Source organism: Danaus plexippus, chromosome 14 (genome assembly GCF_018135715.1).
Source record: "Danaus plexippus chromosome 14, MEX_DaPlex, whole genome shotgun sequence".
Taxonomy (NCBI): domain Eukaryota; kingdom Metazoa; phylum Arthropoda; class Insecta; order Lepidoptera; family Nymphalidae; genus Danaus; species Danaus plexippus.
Window position 1 is genome coordinate 2,086,931 of NC_083546.1, and position 19,392 is coordinate 2,106,322.

The window sequence follows — 19,392 nt, forward strand, 5'->3', positions numbered from 1 at the left end:
TGTATGAATGTTTGACTAAATCGTATTTAGTGTTAGATGTGTTTAAGGAGAAAGCTTTAAGACTTAGTTATTAATTTGTAAAGTTGTTTTAGTGTTTTTTAATAGATATTTAGGCTTGGAAGCCTAATCCAGTCATAAGATTCCTTATATTACAAAGGCCTACATAAAATTTGTACTATATTTGTATGAAGTCGCTCAGTTACCAAGCATTAGAAAGTGATTATCTTATCAATGTAAAATGCTATTGTTTTAAGATAACCTACCATGATACCATGGAAGGAGAGACCTTCTTTTTGAAACTATATTGAAAGTTGTCTCCTTCTCCAACATACTGACTTTTGTAGTATAGCCTGCAGAAGGCTGAATTCACCACTGTTTGTCTATACAAGGGATCTATAGTGCATCATTTTATCGAATTTCCTAGACCCCTTGCCATAAGTCATGCCAAATTACTAACAAGTTACATAGGTTGATACCTCTATTATCAAACGATAAATAATATTGTATCCGACCATTATCCAATAGAGACAGGAACTATTATTGATTAGAAAAAAGGAACATGGAAGAAGACTATTTTATGTTACGCTAGTAGTCACAAACAAGATAAGGCCATACAAGTGATATATTTAATAGCTTTTATTTAGAAATGTGGCTTTACAACCAGTAACCACGCCATAATTTCCATTCATATTTATTGACATATCCCTTCCATTTTTGTAGTGCAATTGCAATTTTTCATGGAATTAAATTTTATTATTCTTAAAATTAAGAGTAATAATATATGTAAATACAGCCTTATTGTTGGTATTGTGACATTAATATTTTCCAGTGGTTTCTAGTCAGGGGCCTAAATTACTTGTTTCTCTTATTATTTCCGTTGTATAGCTCGAGGCTTCTATAGAAAGCTCTTCTGATAAGTTCCTCTTGAATACAATAACGAGAAGCGAGTCAAAGTATGTATAGTGATTCATTCAGGGAATAATGATTTATACGATTCACTTTATTTCTTAAATTTATGAAGTATATTTGATCTATTGTATTATCCGAGGAACATTCTCCACAAAACCTATTGAGCGCTAATCTTTAAACTTTAGTTTAAGTTAAATCTACGATATCATCTACATATACATGATATTTTGTTGTTTGAAGATATAATTATTTTATTGTACGTGTAAAATAATTTAACTTGCAGTATTGCGATCAATTTTCCCCGAGGACGAGGTAATTTTAATTCCCAGTGCAGTGTAAACAGGCTATTTGTGTTACGAAATTCGTTACGGACACGGTATATAGCCACTGAACTGTGATTAAATTTCGCTTTATATATTTATACCATATAAAACTCGTAATTAGTCGAACAATACTCAAACAATAAAGAGATTATATTTTAACAATTATTTCGCAACAGGTTCTTATAAGGTTTAAAGATTTAAAGGTAGACTTTAAGGAAAGAAAATTAATAAATTTACATGTACATCTATTCTGATAAATATTACTCAATTAAAGTGTCTCCATCTCATGACTGTAGTTTTCTTAGTTACAGAAGCTTTAATTAAAGCAAACAACTGCTTGAAAGGCCTTGTAGGGTATAATTGAGATGCATATTGTGTGGCAAAGGACTATTTTATATTACAAGTCATAGCATATAGCGAATAAGTACTTTTATTATTAATTAATATGTTATAAAATCTTTATGAATTAAGAAATATCAAAGCCAAATGGGATGTGAAAAAATTTTAATGTTAATATTTCGATATCTTATGCAATATCATCGTTGCTGATTTTTTTATATTACGAACTACATTGTTGCCCTAATAAAATTGAAAATTTATGATTTTTAAAAACGATTAGAATGTTTTTGCAACATTCGCTTATAACTTGAATCTCTTAACCGCTATTCTGATAGTACCGATTCCACTAAGACTAGACATGTCGTCTACACAAAGGGCGCTCTTTATTTTCTAATACGATTGTAAATTTCAATGAATCTAACCAGACTAAGCTTTCCAGAGACCAAACCTACAATTGTCTTAATTAAAAAGCATTTATATAAACTTACGCTATGAGCAGCTGGCGATTATGAGTCTTTTATTTAAAAAATTCAAGATCTTAAAGGAGATACTGAATCCAATTTACGACTCTTTTATCTTTTGTCTCGGCTTAACGCTTCTTTTAAATACCAACCACTTCTTTGATGTAAATTGTATTTATTCTTTGAACTTTTCTTTGTTATTTTATAAAAACTTTTTATCTTAATAAATGATTATAAATGCAATCAAAACAAGGTCAAAACTATTTGCGTTTGAAAAATTTCTTTATATCGTCAAACAATTATTCTGTTCAAAGCTTTACTATCGGGGTTAACTTAAGTATACTTTGGAATGAAGATTTCCTCTAAAGCCAGGATTCTCATAATCTTGATTTACAAAGGCGGATCTTATTCCAATACCGAGTGTGCTCGTATGAAGCCTTATTATTTAAGTTTATTAATTAAAATGATACAAACTATGTCAACATCCTATAAATATTTATTAATAAGAATTCTTTTGATTTGATCATATGCTCTATTGTTGTTATTTTTTTAGTTTTCTTTATATTATTTTTCCAACTAACAATTTATTTAAATTAAAAGCTTCTCAGTTTGTAAAGTTTTTATATTATCGTTTTTTCTTTTGCGCCACTATCTTTTTATGAAATATTTTTTTTAAAATAAAGTTTCTGGTTAAAAATTAAAAAAAAAATACTTTTGCCATGCCAAATTCTCTTGGTTTTAAAAATTCTTTTTATGGTTACGAATGATATAAAAAATTCATAATTTATCCTGTAGATATCTTGTTTTCACAAGCTCCTATTTTATTTGTCTAGTACGTGTTTCACAAAACTCGAGTTAACTAATACTTCAAACGATTCATAGCCAGTTCATACATGAAACCTAACTAACTGAAGAACGTTTTGAACTTTAATAATCATAAGTTATATTTTCCTTTCATTATTATTGTGAGCGTTAAAAACATTTAACTTTACGTATCCGTATCGGCCGCAACAAATGGAATTAAAAAATTATTCAAATGGATGACCAAATGAGAATGATATGCAAATCGCAACTCTCCCACGCTCACGTTAATCATTCTTGCTCGACGATATATTGTTAATTACTTGATTTATTGAAATCAGTTCGAAACCCATCGATTTGGAAACATTGGAGTTGTGAAGGTAGATCTGAATTTTAAAGGGGGTTTTAAGGTATTATTAGTAAAATCCAATTTTATTCATTCTGAATAATTACATATATTTTTTAATACTTTAATACCAGCGCTTTTAATACCATATTAATAGTTATCGTTTGATTGTTATTTAGTAAAATATATATTTTTTTAAATAAAGTTTTGTTTGCTCTTAGTTTAATTGAAATGAATAAAGCTATAATAGCTAAAAATTGGTATACATTATGTATATATGTACCTTGCCTTTTAAAATATTGATTCCATTTGGCATTTTTGTTATTTTAGAAAGGATGATGTCTCACTTGGTACACATATTTTTAGTACGTGAATATGTGTTATACATATTTATACAATATAGAAAAAATGAGCAGACTATTCAAGCAGAACGAATGGACACCATCTGCAGCCAATGGACACTAGAAATGCAGAAGTGTTGTTAGTACGCTGCCGCTCTTTGATATGGGAATGCGTTCTTTCCAAGAAGGTTGCCAAATTATATCGGAATGGAAATAACAAAAACTTGACTGGTTTTTCTAAAGTTTAATTTTAGGGGTAGAAATTTTGCAAATAGAACGTAGTTGTGATTTGCAAACTGAATTGATTGTGGAGTTTAAGGTTCCAAACCAGTGAAAATTTTTTGAAAATGCATAAGAGATTATTGAATAAAATGACGTTTCTACGCAAGGGGAAGACATGAAGGCTGTCAGATAAATGTTGGCAATCTTAGGTTTAAGGTACCTTCCTGTTTAGAAAGAGAACCTGTGATGTATGTTTATATCATTTTGTTTAAAAGCTGAGTTTTATAAAACACAGAGCATGAAACGAAAGTCGACTTTTTTTTTATTAAAGGCACAAAGCTATGACTTATTTACAAGAGACTGGAATAAGTTATATGAGCCAAAGTCAGAAATATTTCTGACTAAAATACCGATATTAGACAAGTATGTTTCCACTCTCAATTATGTTTTTACTAGAAATATTATCATGGCCAGGGTAAAAGGCATGAACAGCATAGTCACAGTAACATAACAACACATATTGGAATAGCAATGCAAGCTGTTTTATGCTACATGTGTAATGCATATAAATATATACATACATTTATATACGCTGGATATGTGGATGTAAAAGTACACAGTCTTGTGAGTTTCAGCATTAACAGATTGGAATCTAATCAAACTTATCAATTACGACCTTGATGTCTCTGTCTTTGGGCTATATTGTCTTAATGGCATTATGTCTCCGAAAGTCTGTATTGATGTTATTCTATTCAGGAGAGTAGGAACCTGTCACTGAAATAATAATGTGAAATGCATGTAAATTTTTTATAGCATAGTAAAAGTTCACATAGCCAGTAGAAGTGTTTACATACAGACCAAAAAATTTTCGTTCCGCGCTTCAAATGTTAAATTTCAGTGCTGTTTGATATAGTACACTTTTCAAATACAGCTACCGTGAACATTTTATAGCACAAACACGCGTTAAAAGAGTGACAATAAAATATTAGAGAATACCTCCACACTGGCAGCAATATTCAAATAAAATGCATTTCATGTTGTTGTTGTGTAAAAAGTGTGAGTTAAGATATTGAATTTTATATTAGACTAGTTTACAATAATAATATTATTACGTTTATCTTAAAAAAGTCACGTCTTAAAAGACTTGTTCAAGACTTTAGTGCTTATTAGTTTGAAGAGTTTTGCAAAAAAGTCTTATAAGTTAAACAAGATGAACGTGCTTTGTTGAATTCGGGTAACCTCTTATTTAGTTAAAAAAGGCATTTTAAATAAGCATTTAATATTTACATCAATTACAACATATATTACCTACCACATTGGAAGTCATTTAATAAATACTGTTTTCAATTCGAATTAGAAGAAGGAATAAAAAAATGCTGAGAAGTTTTCGTGTCATTTAAAATGACTGCCTGGAAAGTCGGGTGGACGCTGGAAAGACAGAATACTCTTGGAAAAACAGCCGGCCCACCGGTTAGCAAGCCCAGCCCGGTATTTATCGCGCTAAAAGTCCAACAAAGAAAAATACCCCTGGCACAGTCCGAGAAGGTAGGACGAAAAATCTGTCAGCCGTTCGATATATCGGACAAACGGCGAGAATAAGGACTTGAAATGCCTTACGTGTGGGTAAATTACAAGAGACAAGCCCGGTATATCAAATATCTAAAGGCACATAATTGTGTTTAAGAACGACAATCTTCGGTAAGTTCTTCGACTTTCACTTCGGATAAAGTTGACCTTTATATATCCCATGGTGAACCATTTACTGAAAACTACCTGGAAACATAAGACAATTGACAATCTTTCAAGACAATCTTTCAAGATAAAAATAAGGAGGAAAAACCGGGAACTAATAAAATGTCCACGTAAAGCCAAAGTCCTAGACGACAATCGTCTTAATCATCAACTAATTAGGACGTTAAGGTGAATTCGAAAATTAATTTAAACAATATCGGAGCAAACCACAAAATATCGCGATAATTTTGACGGGTCAAAACATGAAGTGTATTTTGATAAAAAGCCTCTGAGTATTCGAAAACCATTTTTAAGAAAAAACGCTGAAAGATTCTCTTGATATATATCTAGACGATCTTGCAATACTGACACGTAACGCCAAATACTGGTAAGTTATATTGGATGAAATGAATAACTTCTGTGAGTAGACGGATAAATTGTAGATTAAACAGAAAAAAAAACACTGTTTGTGTCTCGGTAGGCGGAATACAAGGTATACCTCACACGATCCGGGATTATTGTTAGGAATTCAATGCGTTTCCACGGTTATCAAAAAAGGTCCATTTAAATTTCTCAGTCGTAAAATAGATAATATTGGTTATACTCCATCCTTAGAAGGAATAGTAGATGGTTTTTAAATGATCTCAATAAGGTAGATAACCAACCGATCAGTAACCTCAAAAAAACTTGGTACCATGATAAATACCTAATATCTCGTCTGAATTGGCCTTTCCTCGTCTTTTATTTAAAATAAAACCCTTTTGTTAAAGTCAAAAGCGTTATAAGGCTGATTCGTCAGCTTTATTCAGGGATCGCAATAGTTTTGAGATGAATCTATAAAGGCCATCGAATCTCTATAAACACTTAAGAGTTTCCAAGAGACACAAACTCCTTGGGAAATCCCATGATCCCATGATGATCGTTCTATCACTCCCAAAAAACAAAGATGTACAGATGACCATAAGCAGTTTATGATTGGAATACAAAGTAACAGGGTTAGGATTAGGATCAAGTAAGAAGGCCAAACATACATATATATTAAAGTCTTTTATTCGGCAAGATGAAAATGCTGAATATAAGACCCATGCAATGAGTTTAAACTGCAGAAGTGGTTAGACAGAGAATATTTTTGAATCCCATTAGCACTAAAATGGTGTACCTTAATTCATGATTATTCACCGGCATTGCTATAATTTTATTTCAATGAGTCTGCAAATATTACGAGCTCATAAACAAATTTACTAAGAATAGGTTCGTCGTATTTTACGCGGTTGAAGTGGGAGCGAGAGGTATAACAGCAAAATTTCTCTATAACCTACTAAAAGACTTGGGCTTGTCCAGAAATAACATCAATTCATTCTTAGAACCTACTTCGAAGGCAACCCTACTAAGTTCGTTTCAAATTTCGTTAGGAAGAAAAAGGAGTTTGGACGGTAGAGGTAAGCATTTAACGCGCGTTAGATAGGGACCCCTTAAACTTACACCTGGGTCGGAAGACCCAGGCACCGTTAGAGGTCCTTTCCCTACAACGCGATCCGGCACCCGCACGGTGAATCCATGGAATGCTGAGAAGTTTTCTTATCATTCCTTATAAATTTAACTGTAAGACTGGAACCCTTTTATGATAATAAGTAACTTCAATATCTCTTTATATATTCAGAGACGTCGTTATGGCAAAATATTTTCTGTAAAGTGCTTTTTCCTAAATCACGTAACGCGTGTAAATATTGTGCTGTTTTGGTATAGGGTTAAAATTAGGGATCATTATGGTATTATTGGCAATGAAAGACATATAAAGGTATTTGGATAGCACGTATTAATAAATATTAATACTTAAATAATCATGCAATATTACTATATGATGAATATAATATGAATTTTAATTATTATTAAAATATTTTTGAAATGTCGTGGAAAAAGAAAAAAGGTTAGGTATACTGAATCCCTACGATAAAAGTAATTATGAAATATAGTTCTGATACTATATAATGTATTTCAACATATGTACACTAAAAACTAACTTCACCGTTTAATATATATTTAGCATTTTGTTTCCTGTGTTCCAAGATTAAAAAGATTTGTTTTTACCAAGTCATCTCAATATGGATTAGGGGTGACACTGTTTGCTAACATTTCCCAAATTGCTTTCATTTTCTTTAGCCCTCTTTATTTCGCCAGCATGATTGAAGGCTTTGAGACGTCGTTTACGACATCACGGAGCAGCATTCTAACGTCATGCGAGGCAAAGAAAACTGAAAACAATTTGTCTAATACGAAACTACAAAACATTATCGGCATTAGTCTTGACAAACAAGTGATCATATATGAAAAATTGATTTATATCACGAAATCGCAAAGAGTTTAAAATGCACAAGTTTTTAATTATTTAATTTTCTTATTTCAAATTTAAAAAAAAGGATAAAAGTTTTACTTTCATAAAAACACAAAAAAATATATTGTATATCTTTTGAAAAACTAAATGATTTATATAGTAACAAATAGTTGCTTGTATTCAAGGGCATGTAACTTAATAGTTGGTCTAGCAATGTTCTATAGGCTTACAATGTTAGAGACATAATAAAATGAAATTTACTTTGTTACTCGATAACCTTCTACCGTTATAAGGCTATTGTTCTTTGAGATAACGATATTTTTTTTAAATATATAAATATAAATTCCATTAATGTTTTGGCTCATAAATATTTTTGGGCAATTGTATTTTATGAGTTTTATTTTTAAAGTATTACAATTATTTTGACTCAATAAAAGAATAACTGATTTCAATCTTAGATAAAGATTTATATAAATAACATTTCAGCAATATTTTTTTGTTCTGTGACTAAAAAAATAATGGATTTCTTATATAAATATAGAAAATCTTTAAAGATTTCGAATATATCCATAGAAAAAGTGTGTTAATAATTATTATGTCTACATAGATTCTAATTGCTCACGGGTCTTTTAATTAGAAATTTGTGGACTCAAATATCGTAAATTTAGTTTTATTAATGACCGAACGTATAAAAAAACTATGAATATTTTAATTATAAAGTAATATTTTTATAACCGCCTAGAAAGAACGCTGTATCACAGAGAATTGCTGTCAACCCATTAAATTAAATAAGATTATTTTCGACAAAGATAAAATTTTAATTAAACAGTAAATTCAATTAATGTCCCCGTTAGCGTTGAAATTGACTTCTGTCCGAATAATGGAATAAGATTTACCAAATTTACTTTCATTACTATAAAGCGTATAATTAATCCAATATTAAAAAGATAATGTAACTTTCACAAACACATACGATCATTCTCATTCTTAATTCCGTTCACGTGTAATATCATTTATTAAATAAATTCGGTTAGGTCTGTCACTTACAATGAGACAAACCTTTTATTGAAGACACGAGAGACACAATAGGCAGTAACTATTATGTTTACACCAATAAAACGCGTTATTTTATTATAACAAAACATTTTCTTTGAAAGTTCTTTTAGACGCCAAGGTAGGCTAACGCTTTATATAAAAAAAATCTATGGTAAAAATATAAAATAAAAGTTTGAGAGAAGATTCGTGCCTTATCTTACAATCATCGGCATTTTAAAATAAGAGTGAGGTAGAGTGTAAGGAGGATGATTTAATATTATGTTTACAATCAAAAACCACACGAGGTGCACATTTCAAACTTTACACATAATCCTAAATTTTCAAGTTAAGAAGCAAAATAAATGACCCCAAGAAGCAAAGCACTTACAATGGAAAAGTTTGTAATTGCAATGTGAAAAGTTTTGAAAATAAATGAGATCCCCTTATTGCCTGTCAATGTGTTCCAAAGAGAAGAAAGTGATTTCTTGGTTTATTTAGGAAGCTGATTAATATTTACGAATATTCATCATAGTTTTTTTTTTGCTTTATATACATTTATTTTGGTTTAGTGATTATTGCAATAAATATGTTAAAACCCTTTTTTAAATAACAGAAAAGTATGGCACGCTTTAATTATTTTTATAAATACAACATGACAATTACAAATTTTAGATAAGAAATAATTCAATTAATTTATAATCTAACGTTAATCTAAGATTATACAAAGAATAGAATTTTTGTGTATGTGAATACAGTTACTGATTAAATACAGAAAGGTGAATAATATACATATTGTGAAAGCATTGTTCCCTGTTAAAACATTGAAGTGTTAGAGTTATTATAATCAATAAGCAAACGAAGATTGGCTCTATCAACATGGATGCAACCACGAATCAATAGATAATTCCTTTTCTATGTAAATAATTCCATTTAACGGATTACTTTTGGTGAGCTATATCGTAATTTAAGCGTTAAATGATATTAGTAAGTAAAGATTATTCTATCATGATTAGTAAATCTGATTTGAATTATTTTTTATTAATTTGTAAGGTAGTTTGAAAATTACACTTTAAATTTCAATATTTATTGTATGTGAAAGTTAATCTAAATATTAAATGAAAATGTTTTTTATAAAAAAAATCCTTCAAATGAAAACTGAAATTATTTATAAATAGTTATTAATTTGGTATATTTGAAAATGCGATTAAATAATAATAAAAAATCCACCCCAACCGCTATTGATTAAAGGGAATGTTTAAACAAAAAAATTACGAGAGAAAGGTCGTGAAACGCTCAAAGCGAACTTATTTCTCAAATCTGGTCCCTATAAGTGATTTCAAAATTCAATCACTCTCAATATCACCACATTATCAAGCTTCTCTAAATACACCGATACGACATTTGAAGAAAACACATTCGGCTATACTTTGTGAACTCACCGATGTTAAAATGACAAACAAAACATCACTTCGAATCCATTGATGTAATTAACTGTGGCATAAAGTAATTAAGTACACAGTTAGTAATATGAACAGAATGAACATTTTAGCACAGGACGTTCAGTTCGTAGATTCACCGGTTCATAGTGACTATGAACACACGTGCGTCTAGGACGGTAGCCGCCACCATACTAACTGGGATGCTGTCGGTTGCTACGATACGACACCCATTTTCCACCCCCTGTAGATTGGGCCACCGCCCTAGAATGCAACCTAGTTTATTATATTTATATGGTAGGAACACATCAATATTCATATAGATTCTCTAGTAACATGGAAGGTCGTTTGTAAGTGACAATTAGTTTTGATGTATAATATTAATTCTCTAAAGTAAACGTATTATTTAAAAACCTTTTCAACAAATATCATAATCCATTTTGTAACCATTAAAAAAACATTTTATGAAACATCTCATTTTGAGGCTGATTCATAAGACACCATCATGTCTACAGGAGGGGTGAAGCTCTTTGAAATGAGGTTTTGATTGATCACCAAGCGGCCTTGCGTTCATGGCGAGCCGATATCTGCGTACTGTAGAACTCTGTCATTAAAGGCCCCGCAACTAGATTAGATATAAAATGTTTATAATTAAAATCATATATCAATCCTGTTTGCTTATATTGCAATAATTGTAAAATATTTACAGTACTGAATATCAAACCACAATAAAATAATTTAAATTTTACACTTAACCAATATTAACCTTTATTTTATATAATTTACATAGTGTGTAATATTAAGTTCCAACCAACTAAAAAAATCAAGATAACGTGTATTAAAACGAAAAATATTTTTCTAGAAATATGCTTTGATATTTTTTACCTAACTTAATTGAATTTCTCTCTCTTTGCTTCCGGTGACGAGTTAGTACCGATTTTTTAATAAAAGTAATTTGCTTAACTTTTATTTAAAAAAAATCATTTATCATTACATAAATGACAGAAATTTAATGGATCCTAAATGTACATAAGTAAAAAATCCAAAACATGTTTAAAGAGAGATATCTTGAATTTTTTTAAAAATCATTCTTTCGTATTTCTTAGACATAATATTTATTACATCCCATATATAATACAATATTGTTATAAACATATTACTACAATATAAAAAAGAAATTTGTATTACTGAAGCTTTTATTTGAGAGTTTTAATAAGGCTGCTATTTATAAACATTTGAATAAAAAATATATATTATAACTTATTTGATATGTTTTTTTATATTAAATAGATAATAATATTTGTTTCTGCTATTAAATATTAATTAAAGATGTTTGGTAAATAAAATATATTGTCACCAGGAATATGTCAAGTATGTAAATGTGATGTGCCAAATATATGAAACAGTGTTTTCGGTAATAGAGAGTTTTTAATTATCTAGCTCATTGTTCTGGATTGACCGAGAAAACTTTAACAAATATATTAAAAATTGGTAACCTTTGAAATGTCTACTCGTGAGCAGATGCTATAAAAAGGCACTTTAAATGATGGCCAAAATATGTTATAACATTGACATATACTTTTATCGTTTCTGACAGCGACAATTCGATTCATTACTCTTATCATATATAAGCAAAACTAGTCTATGAAGCCATAGCATAAAAAAACTAGTTTAGTGTTCGATGTATAATTTCTCACTTGTTTGTTAATGTTCAGCGTTACTTCCAGTAATTTCTTACAATATGGCTCAAGTCTGTTTTTATAGTTTTCAAATACAAGATGATACTTAAATGTTGCCATTACAAAAATACAATGATTAAGTAATAAAATTAATTATAATCTATCATAAAAATAATTCTGAGGATTATAGTTTGTTATAATTACGGCACGGTTGATGCCACTTATAACTTTACTTTTTTATACATATTATGACTGGATAAATAGGTGAAATTTGCCCTAAAGTGTTGAGAAACTGTGAAAATACAAAAGACATACCCTACGTATGAGCTATTTTTAATTTGTCAATTCAGTTATGTCATCAAAGTTTCCACTTCGCAACTAATTCTGTAATTAGGGAGTCAATTTTGTTCAAAGACTTAAAACTTTTAAGCCGGCTATATCTTATACATTTGTAAGATACAAAACACTTCAACTAATTTAAAGTGAAGTGACAACGATTTTTATATCTATTTAATATAACAAAAAAAATGACTGATACTATTACTTATAATTTAATATTTATTAAGTAACAAATAGACTTAGTATAAATATAATTCCAAATAGTATCCGAAGAGTAAATAAATAGCTCCATATTGCCAACATGCGGAAAATGGATACTCGTTGTAACAGTAAAACTTAACAGGTTGTATTTTATTATCTCCATCGAGACATATCCTGACCTATTTACACGTTAAAAGAGTATTCATGTTGTGTATACCCTTAGTCTAAGTAAAATTTAAGAAGTCGTCTTTTATTATTGAATTTTATGTTAATATAGACTAACCATTTAAATACCATCTGTGTCAGCTTAGCTAGAACATATTTAACTTGTTTATATAAATTCGATCGAATTTATCAACAAAATACATATTAGTAGTAGTGTGAAACAAATATTATTCCATGTTTATAAAGTATGTATGTACACACTACTGTTATTAGGAATGGGTAGATTAACTCATTACGATTTTGTCGAGCGCAAAACTTTGATAAGAAGTTATCTCGTGTAAAACGGTCAATAATAGTAGGTACTTGTATGTATGAAAATATCTATAGAAATATCCGAAAGCCACGTAAGCATATTCGTTAAATATACAAGCGGGACGGTCAGTCTTATTTAATAAATGTCGATACAGAGCATGCTCCGTCTATTTACTTAAATTGTTCAGAACGCTTTAGCTATGTATGTTGATACAACACTTATTTACAAATATACAAGATTATATAGAAAATATATCATAGCTTAACAAGATATATACACGAGAAAATCCTGGTGATCACTATAAATATTACTTTTATGATAAAACTATTCGTAATGTAAAACAAATTTCAGGTGCCTATTATGAGAATATCAATAGATTTTCCATTTATACTGGCTTGTGTTATTTAATTTGTTACGAAAAATGATGGCAGAACTACAACATTTACCTATATACATATATTAATTCCTTACGATTTATAACTTAGGGTAACAAAATTTTAGTCATATGTAGTGAATATATTATAATTTTAAAAGGGTTGTCAGAGCTTTTAATTAAATTTGTTCGTAAGACCATAATTGCAAATTCACTGAACTCAAATGTCTTATGTATAAAAACTATTAACGATAGTTGTATTCATTATAATTACGTTTATTTTAATGTTTAATATTTATACTATATAGTTTTCGTTACACTGTTTATTTTATAATAATTCTTTTCGTAATAAATACAACGGTGTCACATTTTAATTAGTTTAAAAGCATTGTTCCCTACTCAACTCTTTTGATTTGCAAATTTTTAAGTAACTTCAAAAATCTTTGTTTTAAATATACTTTCGACTTAACGTTTTAAACCTGAACAAGGAGTTTTCATTTATTTCTTTAGAAATAAGTTCCAGAAAGTTATGCTTTTTTATAATAGCTTCTTTCTTAATTCTTTTTTGGGTATTGTGTAATGTTGTCTTTTTAAAATATAAAATTAGTAACTGCGTGAACATGGTTTTGGTTTTCTGTACTTTTAAAAATAATTTGTATATGAGAGAATCAATTATTGCTGAATGAAAAAACATAAATATATATATATAGATACAATATATACATATAAGACAAATATGAGGATTTGTGTGGAAACGTATGTATTCCTTAAAGTAGCAACAAGATAAGCAGTCTCATTGATACACAATATGGGACATCTATTAACTGAATGAGTGTGAATTCTTATTGTTATGCAAAACCAATGGCAGTCAAGGCTATAAGAATTTTATACGTACTGTGCTAGGCGCCATCTAGCAGCATAAATCCTGAACTCTCGTTTGCTATCTCCATATTGACTGAATGCATGAGACTTTGATGTGTTTGTTGTATTATTATTATGTATTCGATTTTTTATGGGTTTGAGTATATTTTAAATGTAAAATATAAAAGCCATAAATACATTGAATTATGAGAATTGCTCAGGCTTCATTCCCTAATTAATAAAACAGAAATAAATAAATGATAATTTTATTTAAATTTGTATTGGCAAAAATATTACATATCATTTAACAATTATACTTATTTATTATGAAGACAAGTCAAAAAAAAGTAGTGTTGTTAATATAAGTTGCAAGCATTTTTATTATTTATGATTTACAAATAACACTACACATATGATCTTCGATTACAGTCAAAGAATGGAGGAGCACCTGCACTCATATATCAAGTTTGCTTTGTCACACTACAAGTATATACGATGTGTTCCCACTACATCATTCATAAATATTCACACGTGGTGGTATCAACATAGGATTATGAATAAACATATAAAAATGCGTTTGTACTGGTGATAAAGCACACTTGGTGAGGATTCTGATGGCTATTACATTGGCCATCCACACTTATAACCTTGATTTAATATTTAGTAAAGAATGGTAAGTCATGAAGACTGATATTTGTAAAGATTTGTATTGGCTACTCCGCGGTTTTTCAGGATATTTTGGAGATATGTCATTGCATTTTTTCCCAGTCCGATGCGTCGTTGGATCTCTCGAACACAGCTGCCATCATTACAGATTTTTGAGCCAAGATAAACAAAACTGTCAACCTTCTCAATGCCCTGGATAGTCTGAGCATTTTATAGTTTGAAAGTGCGGTCAACTACCATGAGTTTGGTTTTTTGACGATTTATCCTTTGAGCTAATTTTCCATTCTCCACTTCTAACCTGCTTAATATGGTGATCATGTCTACAATGTTAGACAGGCGTTTTCCACCAATTGAAAAACCTTTATTGCAGTTCTCAAGGGATCCTTATTATGTATTTTACATATATATTAAAAAGGGAGATAAAATGCAGCCCTGCCTTTGTCTTTCTTAGTTTGGAACACAGTTGAATAGTCGGTGTCCAGCTTGACATAAGATTGGTTGTTAACGTAGAGGTTACGGATAAGGTCCCATATCACCAAAGACCTCCCATAGGTTTTTCTATTGCACGCAATCAAATGCTTTAGCATAGTCAATAAAGCATAAAATTATGAGACTATTAAACTCTCGAGTTTTCTCGATACTACTATTTACTAACTTGGCGGACATTCAAAATTTGTACCCGTGTGCCTTTGCCCTTCACAAATCACGTTTGTACTTCTAGAATTTGCCTGTCGAGAAAATGCTTTAATCAGCGACTGATTATATGAAACAGTATTTTACTGATATGTGGAATGAGTGCGAGTCATCGGTAGTTGCCACAATCCCTAGAAGATCCTTTTTTATGCAATAATACAAATGTTGACCCAGTCCACCCCTTAGAAAATTTCCTAGTCCTCCAGATAGAATTACTAATATTTAATATATGAAGAGTGCCCTTTCTCCTGTGATTACAGCCGTCATACTGACCAGTATTTTGGTTATGTAAACTTATTTTAAAAGGAACTTAGGACCAAGTTTTGTCTTTGTATCCATACTGGTAGTTTGTCACCAGGTTTTGGTCTCATTAAGTAAAGAATGAACTTTGAAAACTCAACTTCTGAGTTGTACTCTTTATATTGACAAGAAAAATTCAACAATGTCTTAAAAATTAATCTTGTGTGATAATATTATCGGACAAAAAAGGAAATAACTCTATCTCTTTTGATTATTCAGTTGTCCGACTAAAGCTGGTCAATCAAAATTAAAATATTTCTGAAAATAAATTTAATGAGGGTCCACCAAATCTTATAAGGATTTCAATTCTTAAAATCTCTTAATGTATATTCCAAGATTAAGAAATAATAATTGTTGATGTTGTAAACACTTTATTTTTATCCGCTAATTCCTTAAAAACCTATGTATATAAGAGGGCGCTTTCAACTATTGAATATGATATTATATCATTGCAATGTTTATCTTGCAAGTGCTGAATTTTATTGTAGCGAAATAGAAAAGTGAACTAGAAAACGGCCTTGAAAATAGAGAAAATGACCTAAACATATTTAACTGGACAAAATTATAAGTGATTTTAGTAAAAAGGAGCACTAAGGCTTGTTAACAAAGAAAATGATAATTATTTATCATTTTAAACCTGGGTACATAATATAAAAAGATTATTTAAAACTACAACAGAAAAAACAAAGACACTTCACCCAACGATGAATTTAAAGGAGAGGAAACTAAAGCCTTTAAACTGAGACTTTAAGATGGATATATATAATAGCTATAAAGATATTAATACAATTATGTCGTTTATTTACACTTAGTTAGATAATTCTACATCAATTTGTTCACGATTTTAATAAAAAGACACTTTAAATGAAAAGGCTTTAATTTCTTTTGGTTCATTTTATGTTATTTTAGAATATCTGATAATTATAAACATTCAGAGATTTCTTAATATTTTATTAACATTGAAAAGTAAATATTTGTATACATTAACTGATTAAGAAGTAGAAAATTACTTAAGATTGGTAAAATGTTTTAGTTTAATCGGAATAAAGATTGTCTAAATAAGAAAATTAAAGGCACAAAAAGCAAAGAATAAATCAATATAACTGGTTGTTAATCCGGCTGCATGTAAGAAAATCACACGAAGTTAATGTTTCTTCAACTAATACGCCTTTTTAAATAATAGGCATGTATTTCAATCTTACTAACTGCATTAATATTTATAATATTTTGCAAATTAAGAATTAAGTTACTAAGAATATAGAAGCGGTTTGAATTTTAAGAAACGTCTTGCTTAATTGTAAATTAAAGGTAACACAAATGCTTTATCAGGATATTTATTTATTATGTTATGCCATAATCATATTTTTAAAGGACTAAGCTACATTTTCAATCAGCGAAGCAATGTCTACAATATATGTATATATGTATATTTTAGCTAAAATCTAACAATACTATTTGTGTTATATAATACTGTAAAAGTTTCTTTTTTGAATCTTCTGGACAATTCTTCAATATCATTACAAATGTACTAGGTGGGAATGAATCTAAAATGCACTCTGCATACGGTCAACAATGCAATTTCAGTATAACCATATTCACTCTCGCCGTAGAGGATATCAAAATTGTAAGTGCCAGGAAACAGGTGCATTCGTATTATTCCAAAACTTTACTTGTGTTTGCGTATGGAAGGAGAAAGTGTATTAAGGGTATGAAGCGACACGAATATGGCTTGCGGTACTCGTGGTTGTCCGATAGTGAAAAGAGTTTGAATGAATTAAATCGAGCTATACAACTGCCTTTTTTGTACTTCTCTCCATAAAGTCAAAAATCGTGAGGTGACATTTTGCATTACACCCTGAACGAGTGCAACACTAGTATTAGACACATAAGCAGACCTTTGACTGTAAGGAAGGGAAAAAAAAACAGTCCAGGCATAAGGTACTGCCGTACTATTGCTAGAAACACCAGAATACCACTGTGCTCATGCGGATTTTTGTTGATACAGGCTTAAGCAATCGTCGGGCAGAGGTCCCCGCTGAGGTTATGACTTCGATATGGTTTATTTGTCTGTATACGTTGTCAGCAGAAGGTCCAGGCAATAAACTATAGGACCCTCGACATCCGGCACCTTTTTATTTCCTTTATTAAATGGTAGAGACTTAGCGAGAAGGCCTCTTCTAGCTTAGTCAGTCAGCTTCATGATAAACTTTCTTGATCCAGCATGGTCCAGCTGTGTTGAAGAATGCCAAAGTTGAGCCATATCTACATTAAATAACCCAGTTGTCTCTTATTCACCAGTTTGCGATCGGTAGAAACTAATTTGAACTCACCATTGCCTACTTTATCCAGAGCGTCGTAAGTTTGCAAACACGTCATCTTGAAGGCACACATAAACCGGCTCAGTTATTTCTTTTAATAAAGGCTTATATTTGTTTGTGCATAGATTGGGTTATGAAAGTTGAACAAGGCCTTAAAATATTAACGTAAAAGCACAACCAGACACATTGTGCTAGTAGTGAATTGATTTGGAGAATGCGGCGACGCCTGAAAAAACATTGTTGTAGATATCTTTTATTTTTATGAACTAATTTTTTGTTATTATTTTATTTTATTCATACATTCATAAGAATTGTAGAAATGCTCTTAAATAAACAAGCACTATTGAAATTGACTGTCTTAAATCGAAAATGTTATTTTATCGCTATTATGATAACCTTTATTATTTACAGTCGTTTATTTGTGGCATGTGTGCGTGGTACACGAGAAAATTTAATATTTTCTGAAAGGGCTGAGCGATGTTCAAAATGTTTATATTTTTATCGTATATTGGATGTGCGAAATGTGCGTAGGTTCAATGATCATAGCTGTTTAAACTCAATAGTTTTTTTTTATTAGCTAGCGTCGATAAAGGTCAATTACATTGCTAAAACAACACAGCAATGACTTTTCCTTTTTCAAACTACTTTGTGAATTTGTTCCCATCAAGCGATTCTTTGTTTGATATGGCTATCAAGAAGACCCAACTGATCTTTGGACTTATCCAAGGAGAGTTTTAAAAGATAGCTTTTTTAAAATGTATAAACTATATGTAGAAATAAAAGAGTAGAACGTCCCACATATGAGCTATTTTTAAGTAAATTTGTCAGTTCCATACCAATAAAAACGATACTTTTAAATTTCACCCATAAAATTATGACTTTATACAATTGATATTTATAAATGTAACTTAAAGTTATATCAGGCGACAAAATAAATTGTCCACATTCCCAAGATGTGCTCTCGGTTTAGCAGTAAAACTTAAGAGGTTGTATTTTATTATCTCCATCGAGACATGTCTTGACCTATTTACACCTTAGACGAGTACTTCAATCAATCAATATAGAGTAGATATTATAAAACAAAGTCCCCCGCCGCGTCTGTCTATCTGTCTGTTCGCGATAAACGGTAAAACTACTGCACCAATTTTCAAACAGTTTCACGACTCGATAGCGTAATTCTCAAGGAAGGTTTTAGTATATAATTTGTT